Here is a 21531-nt window from a genome sequence, read left to right as displayed (position 1 = left end):
TGTCACCCATTCCCAATCCACCCCCCATGTCATCGTCATTGTGCGACGTACGAACTCATCAGTATTCGCCCCTGTCAAACCATCAACCATTCTTCTCCATTCCTCCAACCTTTTTGCTGTCCTTTCCCTCTCCATCTGACACAACCCTGGCAAAACCACAGTCTTAGGCATTGTTTATTCAGTTGGCATAATGTAACTGAACAAGTGTGTGTGTGTGTGTGTGTGTGTGTGTGTGTGTGTGTGTGTGTGTGTGTGTGTGTGTGTGTGTGTGTGTGTAGGGTTGGGGAGGGGGGGCACTATTTGGTGACTTATTACCTTTACTCCTGAATTATTTATTAATAACAATAAGAGTAAAAAGAACAGAAACCAGAAACATTTGTTAGGTGGATGCCACATTCCATCAGTAAATATGACAGATGACATGGTAGCTAATAACAGGCAGAAAATAGTACAAGCATCCCAAGGTTTCTTTAAATATTTAAACAATTCAAGAAATGTATAAGAAATACAGATATTTAATTTAAAAATAATGATGTTTCAGAAGTAATGTCAGATGGTGTGTATACTGAGCCATCCTAGATATGAAGGTAAGAAAGCTACCTGGAGATGATCATGTCTGAATAGACTTTGTTAAAGCTAGAGCCAAAGCAATAGAAAAGAAGCTCACAAAACTGTTTACAGGATGCCTCTAGAAGAAGACAAGACCCAAAAACTGGAATCACACTGTAAGTACTCTATTTCACAACCAAAGGAACTGACAAGACTATAGATTTCTTAGATTCCTCTCTGTAATGCACAATATATTCATTATGGCTGTTTGGCATTCAACTCAGATTTTTTTAAAAATAGTTAAATTTATTAACAACTGCGTAGAAAAACATTAATCCTATTCATGGAATAAACAAGCTGGCTTAAGAAGTAGATACTAAACAACGTCATGAAGAAAGTCACAAAATGGGCTACGAGTATTAATATCACTTGTCCTGGGATTCACAGATTTATTTGGGTATCAAATAAGTCTGAAAATCAGACACTTTCAAATGGCCTGCTTCACGGTATGCACACAAACTGAGATGGAGATGTTGACATCAGTCTCTGTCATAATTATAACATTAAATAGTGCTGTCGTCCAGCTACAACAATGGCTGTGAGAACCTGGTACATTCATAAATAAAAGGGTTGAGTGTGATTCTTGATGGATGCACCAGACTCTCAAGTTTGAACCACTCTTCAAACTTATTTTACATCCAAATGGTACATTTCCAGATGTGGGTTCCTTAGGAAAGCTTTATTTACTAAGCCCCCTCTACAACCACCAGAAGCCTGTAATAGGAACTGTGAAACACCCTGTATATAACAATGCTACTGCTTCCATTACACTTCATCCAGGTAGTGAGAAATTCAGGAATGAAATGAAGGAGGAGCCAGGCAAGGAGATATCATGTCTACGAAACTATTCCCTGCAGCCCTACAGGAAATTTTAGTATGTTTAAACTGTGAGGGTGATGGAGAAATATGTGTTAATGGACTATATCAGATCAACCTTTTGTTGATGACATTGCACTGTTTGCTTCTAGTGTAGAAAAATATGAACAAGAGGATGAACTGGATACGGCAATTTTGAAAGTAAGCCTACACCTATAATTATTTACAATAAGACTAAAATAATGCATAATTAACACATAGAAAACAAAATGTTCAAATTAACAATGAAGTCACAGAATCAGTAGGACAGCTGAAGACAAAAAACAAGATGAGCAGCATAAAAAGAAAACTGAAAATGGTTTGGAATGGTTTTGGTTAACTGACAAGATTTTCAAAAGTAAACTTGCTATGCAATTGAAAACTAAAGTTTAAAATTAGAGTGTACTCTCAGGTTTAACTTGTGGTATTAATATACATAATTTTAATGCAAAGATCATTAAAAAATGAAGGTTGCTTAACAACCAATAGAAAAGTACATGTTACGAATTATTAGGAAAGATGTGAACACAAACAAATGGATCAGCGAACAAGTTGGAGGGAAAGATATAATAAAAATGACATGGAAGTGTGCAGGGAATCTATTCAGGTAAACACATGGCAGATGGGCCATTGAAGATCTTCGTTGGATTGCTAGAGATAAGAAAAAGTTGAAACATCATTTAACAGAAGGTGGGTTAGCGAGCAGCAGCAGCACAGATGTATATAGCTAAAAAGTCTAAAGGAGGACTTTATCCAGAAGTATGAATGTCAAACCCACAAAGATGATGATGACTGATGATGGTGGTGATGATATACAGTCACTTTCAGAACAATTCACTAAAATAATCTCTCTCTCTCTCTCTCTCTCTCTCTCTCTCTCTCTCTCTCTCTCTCTCTCTCTCATATAAGTAGTTACATGAGAGCATAATTTCATAAGCAAAATATAGTTATTTATGTTTTATTTTATTTGTGTATTTGGTTTCATGAGACCATGCGGCGCAAAGCTTTCTTGGTCACAGAATGTCAGTATCCAATTACAGAATGATAATGAGAAAAATTATAAAGAAAAGGAACCAAAGAATTTAGAAAACATAAAAATTATGTGAGGGTTACAAATAAATATCACATAATATGTAAAATAAATCTTTCAATCTGCAGCAGAATGTGCACTGAGCAAAGGACTAATTCTGGAAACATCCCTCAAGGCTGTGACTGTGCCATTGACCTGTGATATCCTTTTTCCAGGAGTGCTAGGAAACGCAGGGTGCACAGGAGACCTTCTGTGAGGTGTGGAATGATATTTTTCTGATCAGAAGAACTTTCTGATTTACCTTTTTTATTTAATTTCATATTTGTTAGTCTTAGTTGTCAGGGCCTGTAACACACCACACTTTCTAAGAGCAAATGACGGAGATGAACTTGTGAACTTCGTGTTGAAATTAAAATCCTTGCTGGTTTATTGCTTCATTTGTTCAAAATTAATTAACTGACTGCGAATTTCTTGACATATATATATATATATATATGAAAACTTGTGCTGAACCGGGACTCGAACTCGGGGTTCCTTCTTATTGCGAGCGGTCGCCTGAACCGTTCCAGCTATCCGTGGGTCAGTCCGAGGAACTTACACGAATGATCGAAGTGGTTAAGGTGACCGCTTGCGAAAACCAGAAAATCTGGGTTCAAGTCCCTGTTTGTCACAAATTTTCACACGCCACTATTGGGTAGCAGATCTATACCTAATACGGCTGGTATCAAGACATTCGTAATCTGCGAATTAATTTCCAAGTATATCATATAGCTGTGGATCATCAACACTGTCTTTTCTTTCAGATGTATATATTACAAGCCTGGGCTGGCACACAACAATAGCAACATTGATCTCGATTTCCTTGCTTCATTCTGCCTATTGCGACAATCCAAGTACTGTTGCGAGCATTAGGTGATGAATTTAGGGAACTATGACATAAGGACGTAGACAGTGTGACACATGGACGTATTGGGTCGGCATGAATAGCCCAAGTATTTAAGGCGGGAAAGCGGGAAATCCGTGTTCGAATGCCGATCCGACACAAATGTTTACATGTCAGAGTTGGGTAGCGAATCTATACCTAATACAGCTGATGTCAATAAATTCGCAGTCAGCGAATTACATTTTTTAGTATTTAATCGTCAATAGCGTTCTTTCTTTCAGACGTGGAGGCAAATGCTTCATTTGTATTGACGATTGTTAAGTACCGATATCGATTCTATTTGATGCAATTTACAGCAGCGTCAGTACTATTATTACCGGCACAAAGTAAGCGCAACAGGGCTCTCACATTCCATCTTACCTAAATGTCGATCATCCGTCCGGCTTTGCTAATGGGACTTCATAATGCGCCACAAACGTGAATGAGTCGCAGCAACGCGCCTGATAAGCCCGAAGATACAGAAGAACTGTCACAATTTCATCGGATTACTGTAAACTGCCTTACCTCTGGACGCATTTCCATTCGAATCGACTTCTCGGATGAAACGGAAAGAGAGCGCGCCGCAATCTCTGCGAAGACTGGTCTGCTCCAACTAGCGAGAGCAACGCGTTCCCGTTACCTGACTGCAGCCGCGGTCGCCAAGCAAGAAGCGTGGTGGGAGCAACTGTTGCGACCGCATCCGTGCCCGCTAGGGTCATTCTGTCGTCCCATCAGTAATAATGGCACCAACAGCGATAACACATGCAGGTTTTTTCCATAGATGCGACGGAGTGTGACGACGCGTCAGGTCCTCAATAAGTGAGCAAACGTACCTGCAGGAATACTCAGAGTGCGCATTTCTTTGTCATTATTATTATTATTATCATTATTCAACATTTACCATTGGTCGACAGCGAGACATCGACTAGTTATCTGAGAAAGACCTATTTTATCATTTAGGATACGAAATCTCTGTTGGATGCCGCGTTTCTTGACTCCTTGAAGAAATTCCAGAAGTTCTTCACAGTCGTCTAGTGAGAAAAATGTGAATTTACGGAATATCGGACCAGTTTTGTGATTGGGTGCAGGACTTCTTAACTCATAGAACTCAATATGTCGTTCTGAGCGAAGTGGAATAAAATCAAATCAAATTAAATTTTATTGTCGTTAAACAACTTAGTGTTGAAATAGACAGCGTCAAAAAATACAAGGAAAGGTACCAAAACACAATACAATACATACATACAGGTTTTTTCAAGGTAACAACTAGTTTTTAAAAAATATACAGAAAAGAAAAGTATTTACACTTATACATCTCATTGGATCAAATTTGTCACAGAATATGATACCGCCTATATTTTCACTACATGCTATAATCATCATTCATTCTGGAGGCGTCTCAAGTTTTCTTCGAATTCCAGAATGTTGTAGGTTGTATTCAGAATCAGCCAATTTTTTAGTTTCTTCCCTAGTTGCTGTACTGGCATTTCCCTCAGTGTTATAGGCAGTTTGTTGAATAGCTTAATCCCCATGTAATTATGGCAGTTTTGGGTTTTCTTTAGCCTTACCTGGGCCTGACAATGTAATGTTTATTTCTTGTGTTGTGTGAATGTACCTCCCCCCTTACTGTGAAGTTACTCTGGTTTTCGTTGATGTCTATCAGACAGTGCCCGTCAGGTTTACAGTAACTTCAGGAGTACTCTGTTTCCAAGTGAGTGTTGCGGGCCATTACTGTTCACGATATACAAAGTGTTCGGAAATTCCCGTTATAATTTTCTAGGACTTGTAGAGGGGAATCAGTAAATAATATTTTGAATAGAAATCCATGTCCGGAAACGTCCGTTTCCGTTCTACGACAACTTCAATTCAGATGTTTAACTCACTTCTGCTTGAGGAGTTGAATTAGGCGTGACGCAATACAGTTATTAGGAAACATAACGAAACATCCATTTATCACTTCAGCACATTTCTTTGTATTAACACTTAAACATTACGTATTTACATTATTCCAAAACAAAAAGGAACCCATCATACGTACAGTTAACAAAAATAAATGTTTGTAGAAATGGCAAGAGCATGCCATTAATGTTTTTCCCCCGGGCGGAAGATCAGGTGTTAAAACGTGGACATGTGGACGCAAAATGGTTAGTCTTTATGCACAGGTGTAGGCGTAGTTTGTGACATTTTTGTGGGAAGACTGTTCGATGCAGAGGAAAGACAATCAACACACTGATGTGTGTACGTATCAAGGCCCCACTTATAAAAATATCTGCATTTGTAGCCGTTACACCCTGTCTATAATATTTTCAGTATGTCACATCTTGCATGTCTTTTCTTGTATATATTGCCTGCGTAGTAGGTTAAGTTTCACTGTTGCTAGCAATACCAGAAGAGATCGTATTTAGTTTAATGTTATGTCTCACAGGGAGAGTGTACAAAATGTGCAATGTAGTTAAAGCTTATCAACTCAAAATAAATGAATAAGCCTGTCATCTGTACTAAAACATTATACACTATGCTACTGCTGTCCTAAGCTGTTGGAAGAATAAAAACACAAAAGTGCATCAAAAACATATTAACCTGTGAGACATTTGTTGTATATATACTGTACATTGTTAAATTATTATTTTTTAAAAATATTGTATAGACTGCTTTTTGCACCTTGTTTTTTTTCTGTTTAAAATATTATGTATGATCCAAGATGCCAGACATACATATTTTTTTAAGAAAACATAGTATCTGAAATATATTTGGACGAAAAAAAGATAAAACAAGTAAATATAGTTTGATAAAGTGTAATCATTCGTTTTCTTTCATTCTACCGTGCCATATACATAACTATTTACAACATGCTGTTACATCTGTACTGCACACGTCTTTTTCTATAAGAATATTTAAATTCAATTTTACAGTAGGCAGGCACACATCTGGATTGCACGTAGCCTTTCTATAAGGAGGGACCATTTACGCTTCATTAAAAGTGTCAGTCAGACACCGTGATCTAGCGCTAGCTCTGCGCCCAAGCTGGCGACTGCAGCTGATGCTGCAGTGGCTGTGGTCCGGCCTGCTTTCTCCGGCAACGGTGCAGAACAGCACGAGCAGAGAAGAGGGCTCTTCCCAGTGTGGTATTTGTTTAAAATAAATACACAAACAACCCTATCCTTCCCAAGCGTAGCACAAATGAACATATCCAAAATTAGGGTAACTGGACTTTAGCTCACGAGAAGCAGTGTGTATGACATCAGAGGGGGAGGGGGGGGGGGGACACAGAGGCCATCTTGAATTCTATACTTACCACAAGTGAGTTACTTCCACCAGTTGTAAATCGGACCTGAAGTCGTTCATAGCACTTCAATCAATATGGCAATGCACCATCTTGGATTTTTCACCAACTTATACTTAAGGCAACAGCCCCACTTCTACATTGATATCATATGAGTATGGAGGGGGGGGGGGGGGGGGGGGGAACCCCACAAGCATAATCAAGCTATTTTTAATTTCCCACCGACTTTTGAATTGCCCACTATTTTGCACATAGGGTAATCTGGGCTACTGGGAGAAGTTCGGCAACAGCACATGATGTCATTTACGAAGTCGTATATTGGGAAGAGGTCCCGAATCCTTTGGTCCCGAATTGTCCTAGCCTACCTGCTGCAATATAGCATGGCGAAATTTGGATCATACATAGAAAAAATTGCTACAATATAGTAAAGAAGGCAACTGAAAAAAATACGCAAAGAGACTAACAGACATACACTTTTATTCACAGACAATAATTACACTGGAGTCACCGCGATTTATGATGGTTTGTGGGCCACAAATAACGATTTTTTTTTTTTTTTTTTTTTGGCAGCAAACAGGACCCCATTGCCGTAGTGCTCAGTCAGTTTGTTTTTGAAAGTTTTTTTGGTCACTATATCTCCTTCTTCAAGACGTTCATTGGTATTCTGCAATAAATCGAGCAGTGAAACTTGACATTCCTCTGAAGAATCTACAAAGCTGCATACTTCTTGGAAAACAGCATCAAAGTTGATATGAGGGCGGTCTCGTTTTCGAAAGGAAGAGGGGCTCGACACTAGTTTAGCATAGCAAGTTTGATGATATCCGGCTTCTGCAAGTACTGAGTACAAAACACCCTTGATGCGTTTGGAAACCTTTTCTACTGAAATTGTCATCGCGTTTTTCTGATTTCTCAAGCAGTGTGTGTTTAAAGAGTTAATCGACGACCTTCAAACTTTCCACGACTTTTTTGGATTTTTTTTTCAGCCTCTGAGTCACATTTTTCAGCACATACGAAACTCTTTTTTGAAACTGAATGAATAAGACGAAGAAGATCTTAAACTTCTATCATATACTAGAGCAGCTTTCTGGTTAATTAGTTTCTTTACATTACGTTGCTTAATATATACACATGAACATACCGGTACCTTATGCACTTCAATCATTCCAACGTTTTGTGGAAGAGTATGAGCCATATCCTTCCGTTCCTTGCTGAGACGTATCAAAGTTTCCAACCCCTTCGTCACTTTTGATGTGTCTCCTTCCGAGATCGATTTACCGCAACTCGTGTTAGTTTCACGGTGAATAACGAAATAGTTTTGAGATTTCATGGCAAATGTCTCTATGTACACTCGTTACTAATAAGCATTCACTGCACATTCTGGCTTTCTTCATATCGATACTGAATTTGATATGTCTGTCTATTTGGCGGAAACAGGATGCAAGTTCACTTTTCCAAGATTTTTCCCTGGAGTATGGGTGGGATGGGGGTAGGGATTAGAGAGGAGGCGGGCCCTGTCTTGGTCCTCGCCATATATACCCTCTGTTGTAGAGCTTGGAGTATGCGGGAAACGCCAGTCCACTTGACCAAAAAGGTGTTCTTCATACTCCAAAAGTTACACCAAGACACATTCAAACTAGATTCAGGGCAGCCCAGAGGTCAGAGTCAGTGCCGTTGGAGCCAAAGTAGGACTCCCTCCAGGGGCATGCAATTGAATTACAGACAAGTTACTATCTGGTTCTTCATTTGTGTGACCACGGCGTCCATAGCTGTTGTATAATTACTAAGGTATTTCAAATCTGTCCATACTTAAGTAAAAAATCACACTTCAGTAGCTTATGAAAAGAACTGTGTTTAGATCTAATACTAAATCAAAATTGTAAATATATTTGATTCCAGGCTACTGACGACGTTTTACTTCAGCAAAACGAAAGATGTATGGTAAGAAACAGAAATTCTTAGTAGTTGTATAGACGAATTTTATATACCTTACGTAATTACTATATGATTATCGAGTACTGCCGCGAAAACCAGTTGTTCCGTGTAAGTAAGACCCTAAAATAACTGTCGAAGGAGTTTTAGTACGTATATAATTGAAGATACAAATTTTTCGGAGTTTACTGAGATACAGTCGGTGAGCAGCGGACGGATGAACGGCGGTTAGAGTCTCGTCAACATTCCGTTCGTTCAAGACAGAGCACTAACTCATACGGAAAAATATTAGGATATAAAGTGGTACCCGCAGTGCAGAAGCACCATGCCGGCATTCTCCTGAAGGGAGTTAGAGGCCTGCAGGGAACAGAAATTGGGGACGGGCAATCTGTACTCCACTTCTCCTGAGTAACAGCTCAGTGGCCTAAACCACTTCTTTACCCAAGAGTTGTTGCTCAGTTACCCTTACTTTTTTAGTCGTGGTCTTGGGATGTCGTCGACGATACGGTAAATTCTAATCTCCGTTTCCTTTAGGTAGCGCGCTTGCGGATGATCGCTACTCGCCGTGACCCCCGGGAGACCGTTACTCGTCCTAGTCGCCGCTTCGTGATGTCACCGAGGGGAGCAACGCCGGCTGGGAATGCACTGCTGATGCACGGTTGCAGCTTGTCGCCGACACGTTTCTGCACATTTCACACTTTTATTTAGTGCCTCTCGCCGTTGCAGTGCTGGTATCTCGTTTCTTCCCTCATTTCATTTTCGCTTCGAACTCACTAACAGGCACAGATCTGAACCCCCCCCCCCCCCGCCCCTCCCCCTCTCCGCGAAACAACATTTTACTAAAAGCGTTTATGTTTCTACATACAAGGGGCAGTCAAACGAAAAAGAGACACATAGAAAAAAGTAATCGTCGTAACTGCCAGTACATTAACGTCTCTGTGAGACAAGATGGTCATTGCCTTCATGAAAAAATGTTTGCAGTTGGTCACGAATGTCTTTCTTCAGGGCTCCAAAAATATGGAAATCGCATGTAGAAAGATCGGGGCTATATGTACGAGGGTCGTTACGAAAGTAATTCCTCCTATTTTTATTCACGGAAACTACAGGAGAAACATAAACCACAACACCACAGCTAAACAGAGCAATATTTCAACTAGAGACTGTCATTTTTCCATGCACTTTTGCCAACGATGAACCACAGCCTGTGTGCCTCGCTTGTAAAAATCGGAACCAGCTGAGAATAATCACTTCCTTACAGCTTTGACAACAGCATCCGAGTCTTGAAAATGTTCGCCACGTAGTCCCTCTTTCAGAGGCACAAACAGATGGAAGTCTGAAGACGCTAAATCGGGACTGTAAGGTGGATATGGTAAAACAGTCGGCAGAATTTTGCAGTGAGTTGCGTGGTCGCAAAACTGGTGTGGAGCCAGTTGTTATCATGTTGCAGGCGAAAGTTGGTGTTTATCTCTGGCCATACCCTAAAAATTCGGATTTTCAGCTTAGTCAGTGTCGTCTTGTAGCGTGCTGGATTGACAGTTTCACCAGGCTCCAGGACATCCAAAAGAACCACGCCCTGGCTATCCCAAAATACTGTGCACGTCACTTTGCCTGCAAACGGCTGTGTCTTGAATTTCTTCTTTGGCGGAGAATTCGCATGTCGCCATTCCATGGGTTGTCTTTGGGGATACCGTCTCGTAGTGGCGACGTCACGTCTCATCTCCAGTGACAATGCTATTTAGAAAATTATCACCTTCAGCTTCATATTGGTCCAACAGGTCCCGACAAACTTCTTCTGTAAACATCTGCGGGACCCATGTCGCACAGGCTTTGCGATAACCGAGCAGGACCCATGTCGCACAGGCTTTGCGATAACCGAGATGTTCCAATATTGTTTCCAAGGCATTACAGCCGACATTCAGCTTTGTACACAATTCTCTGTTCGTTATCCGCCTATCACTGATGAGTTGATCAAGACGCTCTTCAATGAGAAGGATAAAAGCTGTGCACGGTCGACCAGCCCGTGGCTTGTCATGCACACCCTTTTCACCACCTTGAAAATGTTGTACCCATCGCCTCACATTGCTCACGTATATTGCATCGTCTCCATACACCTTTGCTTCAGCAATGAGGAATTGAATCACAAAAAAATTGTTCAAATGGCTCTGAGCACTATGGGACTTAACTTCTGAGGTCATCAGTCCTCTAGAACTTAGAACTACTTAAACCTAACTAATTTAAGGACGTCACACACATCCATGCTCGACGCAGGATTCGAACCTGCGGCCGTAGCGGTCGCGCGGTTCCAGACTGAAGCGCCTAGAACCGCTCGGCCACTCCGGCCGGCCACATCGCTGTTCTATAAGCCACATCACACATCGCTGTTCTATAAGCGCGTCCACATCAGACTCCATTTTGGAACACTCTTCTGCTGACGCCAACTACCACAGAACAACGGAACCACTTGAAAATGAAAGAGGAAGTTCAAACATTACACTACACCACCGACATCTGTCGCAGACATTCGAAGTCACCACAAAACAAGAGGAGGCATAACTTTCGGAAAGACTCTCGTAGTAAATATTCCAGAATTCGAATCGAGTACAGCTGCCAGCATGAGTAACGTAGAAGTAAATATCCACGTAGTAGTGAAGCAACTTAAGCCACTTAATAATGGCAAGTCTTCTGGTCCAGACTGTATACCAATTAGGTTCCTTTCGGAGTAAGCTGATGCCTTAGCTCCATACGTAACAATCACATACAACCGTTCGATCGACGAAAGAACCGTACCCAAAGACTGGAAAGTCGCACATGTCACACCAATATTCAAGAAAGGTAGTAGGAGTAATCCACTAAAATACATGCCCATATTGTTAACGTCGATATGCAACAGGATTTTGGAGCATATATTGTGTTCGAACATTATGAATTAGATCGAAGAAAACGGTCTATTGACACACAGTCAACATGGGTTTAGAAAACAGCGTTCCTGTGAAACACAACTAGCTCTTTATTCACATGAAGTGTTAAGTGCTATTGACAAGGGATTTCAGATCGATTCCGTATTTTTGGATTTCCGGAAGGCTATTGACACTGTACATCTACATCTACATCTACATTTATACTCCGGAAGCCACCCAAATGTGTGTGGCGGAGGGCATTTTACGTGCCACTGTCATTACCTCCCTTTCCTGTTCCAGTCGCGTATGGTTCGCGGGAAGAACGACTGTCTGAAAGCCTCCGTGCGCGCTCTAATCTCTCTAATTTTACATTCGTGATCTCCTCGGGAGGTATAAGTAGGGTGAAGCAATATATTCGATACCTCATCCAGAAACGCACCCTCCGGAAACCTGGCGAGCAATCTACACCGCGATGCAGAGCGCCTCTCTTGCAGAGTCTGCCACTTGAGTTTATTAAACATCTCCGTAACGCTATCACGGTTACCAAATAACCCTGTGACGAAACGCGCCGCTCTTCTTTGGATCTTCTCTATCTCCTCCGTCAAACCGATCTGGTACGGATCCCACACTGATGAGCAATACTCAAGTATAGGTCGAACGAGAGTTTTGTAAGCCACCTCCTTTGTTGATGGACTACATTTTCTAAGCACTCTCCCAATGAATCTCAACCTGGTACCCGCCTTACCAACAATTAATTTTATATGATCATTCCACTTCAAATCGTTCCGCACGCATACTCCCAGGTATTTTACAGAAGTAACTGCTACCAGTGTTTGTTCCGCTATCATATAATCATACAATAAAGGATCCTTCTTTCTATGTATTCGCAATACATTACATTTGTCTATGTTAAGGGACAGTTGCCACTCCCTGCACCAAGTGCCTATCCGCTGCAGATCTTCCTGCATTTCGCTACAATTTTCTAATGCTGCAACTTCTCTGTATACTACAGCATCATCCGCGAAAAGCCGCATGGAACTTCCGACACTATCTACTAGGTCATTTATATAGCCACACAAGCGGCTTGTAGTGAAATTGCGTGCTTATGGAATATCGTCTCAGTTATGTGACTGGATTTGTGATTTCCCAGAGAGGTCACAGTTCGTAGTAACTGATGGAAAGTCATCGAGTACAACAGAAGTGATTTCTGGCGTTCCCCAAGGTAGTGTTATAGGCCGTTTGCTGTTCCTTATCTATATAAACGATTTGGGAGACAATCTGAGCAGTCCTCTTAGGTTGTTTTCAGATGACGCTGCCGTTTATCGACCAATAAAGTCATCAGAAGATCAAAACAAATTGCAAAACGATTCAGAAAAGATATCTTAATGGTGAGAAAATTGGCAGTTGACCCTAAATAACGAAAAGTGTGAGGTCATCCACATGAGTGCTAAAAGGAACTCATTAAACTTTGGTAACACGATAAATCAGTCTAAACTAAAAGCCGTAAATTCAACTAAATACCTAGGTATTACAATTACGAACAACTTAAATTGGAAGGAACACATAGAAAACGTTTTGGGTAAGGTTAACCAAAGACTGCGTTTTATTGGTAGGACACTTAGAAAATGTAACCGATCTACTAAAGAGACTGCCTACACTACGCTTGTCCGTCCGCTTTTAAAATACTGCTGCAAGGTGTGGGATCCTTACCAGATAGGACTGACGGAGTACATCGAAAAAGTTCAAAGAAGTGCAGCACGTTTTGTATTATCGGGTAATATGGGAGAGAGTGTCACAGAAATGATACAGGATTTGGGCTGGACATCATTAAAAGAAAGGCGTTTTTCGTTGCGACGGAATCTTCTCACGAAATTCCAATCACCAACTTTCTCCTCCGAATGCGAAAATATTTTGTTGACACTGACCTACATAGGGAGAAACGATCACCACGATAAAATGAGGGAAATCAGAGCGCATACGGAAAGATATAGGTGTTCATTCTTTCCACGCGCTATACGAGATTGGAATAATAGAGAATTCTAAAGGTGGTTCGATGAACCCTCTGCCAGGCACTTAAATGTGATTTCCAGAGTATCCATGTAGATGTAGTATGTGTAGGGGCTTCCCAGCGAAACTTCTGCAGCGTAGTCTAAGCATGTGGGCAAACCCACATGTGCCAAGTTTGTCTCGAGTACACTGGAGAAGTATAGCTGGGAAGCCCTTGCAAATCTTACACACAGGTCGAATCTTTCCCAATGTGATTTCCATATTTTTGGAGCCCTGGAGAAAGACATCCACGACCGTCGATTTACTTTGGACAAAGATGTGCACGCATGGGTACAATCATGGTTCTGTAGGCAACCGCAAACAATTTTCCATGAAAGCGCTGGCCATCTTGTCTCACAGTGGAATAAATGTATTAACAGTTATGGCGGTTACTTTTGAAATGTCCACAGCTCGTGGTCGTGCGGTAGCGCTCTCGCTTCCCACGCCCGGGTTCCCGGGTTCGATTCCCGGCGGGGTCAGGGATTTTCTCTGCCTCGTGATGACTAGGTGTTGTGTGATGTCCTTAGGTTAGTTAGGTTTAAGTAGTTCTAAGTTCTAGGGGACTGATGACCATAGATGTTAAGTCCCATAGTGCTCAGAGCCATTTGAACTTTTGAAACAACAAAGAGTTTACGTACTTTTTTCCATGTGTCTCGTTTTCATTTGACCGCCCCGTATGCATATATCAACCTCGGTTTTCCCTAGACAATTATCAGAAAACAAAGTAGCATGGAAACAGTCTAAAAGTAGGAAGGAATTGTAGCAAATTACAAGGTATGTTTAACACAGGATACTTTTCAGTCGCTCCCTTGAGGACTACCCGCATTGTGTCCTGACCGCCTACAGGGAAAATTCTAGTCAGTTAAAGGTGCCCGTACACTTACTGGCCATACCCGCTATCAATAACAAATCTGACACGGTTCGTGAGACTACAGGTAGAACCGAAAAAGAACAGGAAGTTTAGCAATGCTAGACTGAGAGGGTGAGACCCTCCACAAGGAATAAAAATAACGAAAGAACTATGCTGGCGCAGTCGGGAACGACAGAAAGGAAGAGCATTTCTGTCATTTACACGCCCGCATATCCATAGTCTGGAGATTAGTACTCACGATCGTAGTGCTACGTGAAATACTGATGATGCTGAGCGTACACTTCGATTCTATGTCCCATAAATTATTATTCTTGTAAGTTGTGCTAAAGCGATATACTGAACATTAACGAGAGCAAATTATTATATTGCATTAAAACATTTTATATAGTATATCGTTATTATTATTACCTCCTAGGCAACTACGGTACGTTAAAACTGGAGTGAGAGCAAATTATGCATAGAGGAGGAGAAAATAAAAAATTGTGCCCTCCCCCTCCCCCCCACACACAGTATCCATTCCTGGATACGTGTCTGTTCACCAAGCAGGTCTTACGATATCTCTCTTAACTATTTTTTTGCTATATTCCTTGTCGAAGTGGTTGCTATCCCAAAAGATTTGCAGTTCCAAATGGTTCAAATGGCTCTGAGCACTATGGGACTCAACTGCTGAGGTCATTAGTCCCCTAGAACTTAGAACTAGTTAAACCTAACTAACCTAAGGACATCACAAACATCCATGCCCGAGGCAGGATTCGAACCTGCGACCGTAGCGGTCTTGCGGTTCCAGACTGCAGCGCCTTTAACCGCACGGCCACACCGGCCGGCTTTGCAGTTCCCCTCTACCTTCTATCGAACGAGATGGCGCAGTCAGGATACTGAACCAGGCTTCCAGTGCAGCGGGGATGCCCGTCCAATAATCGTTATGTAGGTTTTGCGTGGTTTCCTTAAATAACTTGAGTCGAATCCCGCCACGACGGCTCCAACAAGGTCACGGCCGATTCCCTGAAATACCGCGCCTTTCATCTCGATTTAGATATTGCGTGCCTTCTCTGCATAACGGCTGGAGGACTTCGTCATTAAAGACTGAAGAAGTTTCTCGTCTTCACAAGTTAACTGTATATTTATTTCACTAGTACTGAGTGTTATTCTGAGTAACTTACCATCTTCGGCTGATTATTCGGACTTAGCTAAACAATTTAAAAGTTTAACAAGGGACTTAAAAACAGGAAAGGAAAATAACATGTGTGAAGTAAATTAAATGGACTGAAGTGAAATGAATCGATCGATGAAAACGTGTAAACATGAAGCTGCATCAGTACAAATCGATCAGATATGCTGAGCCTGCAATATAATGATTATTTCGTGACCACTAAAAATTTGTGCCAGAGCTGAAAATCAGTGTGTTTTGAAAACATGGTTGGAAACATCAGTGACGATAAAAGTGCGAGTTGATTTCGAGTGGTCTCACGATAAGCACGAAATTCACGAGCGAAAATAAATTTTCATCGCTCACACCATATTCATTACAAATAAAAAGTTACCTTTTATGGATACATTCTTCTTCAAGGGAGGTAAAACAACAGAGCACAACACACGCACACAGCCTTTCGTCGCTCACGTTCAGCACAATCGTCTCCAGTGGCCTCATCTTGGAACGTTAAAGCGTAATCTTCCTTCGTTTTATTCAGAACAAGCGTGATCGTGTCTCTTAATGTTTCCTTTGAAAATGAGAAGTCCAATTTCTTTCTCTATCCTCCCCAATGTGACGTGCTGCAACGCCTTTAATGGTTTAGTCATCGACGGGTCGTGAAATCCGAGTCTTCTTTCCTTCTTTCGAATCCAGTGCCGGATTAACCAGCGCTGGTCTAGCAGATCGGCATTCGTACGAATGTGGTATTTCCCACAACTGTCTAGCCTTATGCTGGGCTCCACCTCAAAAACCCAATCAGAAACAATTAAGACACCAAATACACAGAGCAACTTACACATAGCAGTCGGTCCATCACAGGCTGGTTTCTTGCGTCCTTTGTTCTTAAACTCATTTCCTAGACTTAATAAAGCACTGTAGTTCATCCATATTTGCAGTAAGTACGACTACAGCTATAAGCAATTAAAGAGCAGCTTAGTTCATACTGGATATTTCCATTCGTCCGTCAATTAGACAATTTGTTTTTGGTAACTCGACTTATAGAGATAACATTTATAGATTACATATACATTTAAATAATTACTCTGCTATTCACAATAAAGTGCCTGGCAGAGGGTTCAATGAACCACCTTCATGCTGTCTCTCTACCGTTCCATTCTCAAACGGCACGCGGGAAAAACGAGGATTAAATTTTTCCGTGCGAGCCCTGATTTCTCTTATTTTATCGTGATGATCATTTCTCCCTATGTAGATGGGCGCCAACAGAATGTTTTCGCAATCGGAGGAGAAAACTGGTGATTGAAATTTCATGAGAAGATCCCGTCGCAACGAAAAACGCCTTTGTTTTAATGATTGCCACTCCAATGCACGTATCATGTCTGTGACACTGTCTCCCCTATTTCGCGATAATACAAAACGAGCTGCCCTTCTTTGCACTTTTTCGATGTCATCTGTCAGTCCCACCTGGTGCGGATCCCACACCGCACAGCAGTACTCCAGAATAGGGCGGACAAGCGTAGTGTAAGCAGTCTCTTTGGTAGACCTGTTGCACCTTCTAAATGTTCTGCCAATGAATCGTAGTCTTTGGTTTGCTCTACCCACAGTATTATCTATGTGATCGTTCCGATTTAGGTTATTTGTAATTGTAATCTTTAAGTCAAAAATGGTTCAAATGGCTCTGAGCACTATGGGACTTAACATCTGAGGTCATCAGTCCCCTATAACTTAGAACTATTTAAACCTAATTAACCTAAAGACAGCACATACATCTATGCCCGAGGCAGGATTCGAACCTGCGACCGTAGCGGTCGCGCGGTTCCAGACTGTAGCGCCTAGAACCGCTCGGCCACTCCGGCCGGCCGCGTAATCGAAATTTAGCTGATTTCTTTCAGTAGTCATGTGAATAACTACGCACTTTTCTTTATTCAGGGTCAATTGTCACTTTTCGCACCATACAGACATCTTATCTAAATCATTTTGCAAGTCGTTTTGATCATCTGATAACTTTACAAGACGGTAAATGACAGCATCATCTGCAGGTTGCGAAAAATACATCTGGTGTTTTCCTAGAATATCCTGAAGAGATCTCTACAAAACGTTAGATATTTTGACACCTTTTGACGACGGCCGGAGTGGCCGAGCGGTTCTAGGCGCTACAGTCTGGAACCGCGCGACCGCTACGGTCGCAGGTTCGAATCCTGCCTCGGGCATGGATGTGTGTGATGTCCTTAGGTTAGTTAGGTTTAAGTAGTTCTAAGTTCTATGGGACTGATGACCACAGAAGTTAAGTCCCATAGTGCTCAGAGCCATTTGAACCATTTGAACACCTTTTGACAGTAATGACCTCCAAACAATTTGAACATGGTACACTTACTGGCCAACGTTATTGTACTGTACCCTTTCTCTGTGTGCGTGAATTTCGAGGTTGCAGTCAGCCCTGACTTCATTTTTATGGCTGACAATGGGCGACCGCATCGAATATTGCAGGTGGAGGTGCTCTTGGAACGAGAGGACATCTGGCGAATGGACTGGCCTGCCCGTTTTCCCGACTTAAATCGCATGAAGCACATGTGGGATGCGTTGGGAAGACGTATTGCAGTACGTGCACATGCAGCAACGACCATCCAGCAGTTGTCACACTCGCTGGTGAAGGAATGGTACACCCTACAAGAAATCAATACCAAATATGTGGCCAGCATGGAAGCACGTTGCAGAGCATGCATTACCAGCCGTGTTGCTCTCACGCCCTATTCAGAATCATATCTCGCCAGTTGTAATGCCCAGTGTACCATCATAAGTCGTGCTGACTTTGGTATAACTATTGTTTTCGAATAAAAGTGTCATTTCCATTCGTCTCATCGCGTATTTCTTTCAGTTATCCTTTGTACGTAGAAGTTCTTTGTATGTGTGGTCCAAGTTTCATCAAGCTTCGTTACTTGGCTGTGACACATCATGGGAAATTTACTTTCGTCCTTAATTTTGGACACCAGCGGAGTTTCTCCAGATAAGGAAGAAAAGTTTCAAAGAACACTGACCTATTCTTCTTGGGTTTGTGTAGCTAGTATAGCAACCTCACACAAATCCAAAATAAATTAATTAAATAAAATAAAATGGGAAACAATGCAATAAACGCGTTCCGCATCACGAAAAAATTCACTCGTAAATATTCCAGGAACCTGCCTTCAGACACAATCGAAAAGAAACATGCCAATACTTATTCTTGTTTGGAAAGTTAATGAAAAAATGCTCTATCTCGCTAGGCTGTTGGGCATGGTGGTCTAGTGATGTGTCTGGATACCGAGAGGTCACTGGATCGAATCCCAGCCAGACCACGTAAATTTTCAGCTTACTTTTATCTATACTTCACTTGTCAATGATATGAGGAGGCAAGAATCACAGATGCTTTGGATTTCACGTTAGACTTAGGTCTCCTTTCGATGGCTGGATAACTAAGGTGTATTAGGGACATGCAAGTCATAGAAGTGGCATTAAATTGAAAGATCTGCACTCATCCCTTGAGCCACACAAAATTATCATCATGTCGCTAGGTATTGCCCATACATATTCCTGCACGAGATGATCCAATTTAGTTGTTTGTTTTACTGTAGTTTTGGTGAGATTAGCTCTTTCATGGACTGCTGTAGTCATAACAGCCAATTCCGAGTTTCTAGATAGAAAGAGCTTGTAAATTAAATGCATTAACACCCAGGTTATATCACGTATGCCCTGTTCTATCTTTAACACCACTAAGTTAGTTTTCTTTAAAATCTTGTTTACTCCAACCGATCATAAATGACGCTCGACCACAAAAACTTGAGCACCACTCCAGTATCTCGACAACAGTGCTTTCATACTGACACTGGAGTTCCTGATCAGTAACTAACGACCCCCATCCCCTCGCATGTGCCTCTCCAGACCCAACTAAACAACTACCACATGTTCGTTCATAGGGTAAGGCCAGCATGAATTGCCACAGTCATTCTCCATAATAGTTGTCTTGTGGTTCTTGGGCAAATCACAAACAGGTTACATTGACTGCCGCATGCATAGTAACGAGCCAGGCGTGAGTATCAGTGGTACTCTGCTGTGGACACTGGCGGATTTGTGTCAGGCAGTCTGTTAATTACAGGGAATGGACGAAATTGTGGAAGCAGGTTATCAAGGAGTGAATGAGCTCAGATAACAGTCTTCTCTCACGGTCACTTTCGCTGTCAAGTTACACACTTTGGCGACTTACGTTCACGGTCATTCTCCATTCGTCTGCCACTGGGGGGCTGCCAGAAAGTGATCAAGATCACCCCCACCCCTCCCCTCACCATCTCCCCTCCCCACCTGGACCAATAAGGGTCAAGAAACCCTCTCCCTCATCTTATACAAATAAAAACTTGATTAGGATGGTTCACTCTGGAGTTGTGCACCATAGATAAGAGTATCAGGGTGGGTCTATTTGTTAATAATAAATTAAGGGTATTGTAATTATTTTAAGTCACATCACTCAAGTTCCGAATGTTAATAACAAATTAAATTTAATATTACGTGATTTCAGTCATTCGAGGTACCAACAGACTCTACACCCACACAGATATGTAAGTACTCTCATTTCTCCACATTTTTCACAACTTTATGTATTTTTTCCCATTTATTATAATTCTTGGTATTTTTCTATCTTTTCCGCAATTTTACACATTTTCCGCATTTTTACAATTTTTCAAAATTTTTAACATATATTATCCAAACATGCATGTTACGTGCCACTGATCTTGACATAACATCAATGTTGTGTTGACGTCAAGGTGCTCTCAGAGATCACAATACAGCATCTGCCTAAAAGTGTCCCAATTATTTATCATTGCTAAGTCATCAGAACGTTATTAGAGCGCGCGTGTGTGTGCGTGGGGAGGGGGGGCACTCTTCCTCCTTTCTCTCTCTGAACCAATCATAATCAAGCCACCAAACCATCAACTTTCAAAACTAGCCCTTATGTGCGGATGGCGTCAGTCTCAGCCAGCCAGAGCTCCCAGACAGAACAAATACCCATGTAACACGATATAAACTAATGCATTGATATTAGTTGGTGTGTGACGTTGCTAGGAGAGACACAAAAATTCGAACAGGAGAGTTACCAATCCTGGTGCGTGCATTTCATTGATAAGATTGGTCTGGAGTTCCCTTCCAATGCAAAAAATGGTTCAAATGGCTCTGAGCACTATGGGACTTAACATCGATGGTCATCAGTCCCCTAGAACTTAGAACTACTTAAACCTAACTAACCTAAGGACAGCACACAACACCCAGCCATCACGAGGCAGAGAAAATCCCTGACCCCGCCGGGAATCGAACCCGGGTACCCGGGCGTGGGAAGCGAGAACGCTACCGCACGACCACAAGATGCGGGCCTTCCAATGCAGCCAGGAGTGGCACAGTGGGACGAAACTGCTATATTCATCCCTACAAATGGGACATACTGCATTAATCAAGAAATATTTAGCGACAAATACAATCCTGCAAGCACAATGATGGTGTTTGAGACCTGCCTGTGCTTCCAGGCGGACTAAATAGACATGTAACACCAAAGAAACTCTTGTAATATGAATGTCCGATGCCACTGTAAGACTTAAAAAAAACAGTAGAGTCCCGTTAATCCGAACTAATTGGGACCGGACCTTGTCCGGATTACCGATTTGTTCGGATTAGCCGGAATTACGGCGACGAGTTTCTAGAATGAAGTATACCAAGCAAAAAAATGGTTCAAATGGCTCTGAGCACTATGGGACTTAACATCTATGGTTATCAGTCCCCTAGAACTTAGAACTACTTAAACCTAACTAACCTAAGGACAGCACACAACACCCAGCCATCACGAGGCAGAGAAAATCCCTGACCCCGCCGGGAATCGAACCCGGGAACCCGGGCGTGGGAAGCGAGAACGCTACCGCACGACG

At 41.8% G+C, this 21531-nt stretch overlaps 1 protein-coding gene across 6 annotated transcripts in view; it reads right to left on the bottom strand.

Moving 5' to 3' along the window:
• Positions 1-21531, bottom strand: part of LOC126469704 (coiled-coil domain-containing protein 177) — a 304381-nt gene that overhangs the window by 185301 nt on the left and 97549 nt on the right. Inside the window, exon 1 of one of the 6 annotated variants that reach the window (XM_050096882.1) lies at positions 3942-4085. The exons of 4 other annotated variants lie outside the window; for them this stretch is intronic. The gene's annotated coding sequence lies outside the window, so the exon portion shown is untranslated. Of the gene's footprint in view, positions 1-3797; positions 3912-3941; positions 4086-21531 lie in introns of those variants that run through there. One more of the 6 variants, XM_050096883.1, reaches the window with a different exon arrangement.

This window comes from Schistocerca serialis, chromosome 3 (assembly GCF_023864345.2).
Source record: "Schistocerca serialis cubense isolate TAMUIC-IGC-003099 chromosome 3, iqSchSeri2.2, whole genome shotgun sequence".
Lineage (NCBI taxonomy): Eukaryota > Metazoa > Arthropoda > Insecta > Orthoptera > Acrididae > Schistocerca > Schistocerca serialis.
The sequence above is the reverse complement of the archived record's forward strand: the minus strand, read 5'-3'. Positions and strand labels throughout refer to the sequence as shown.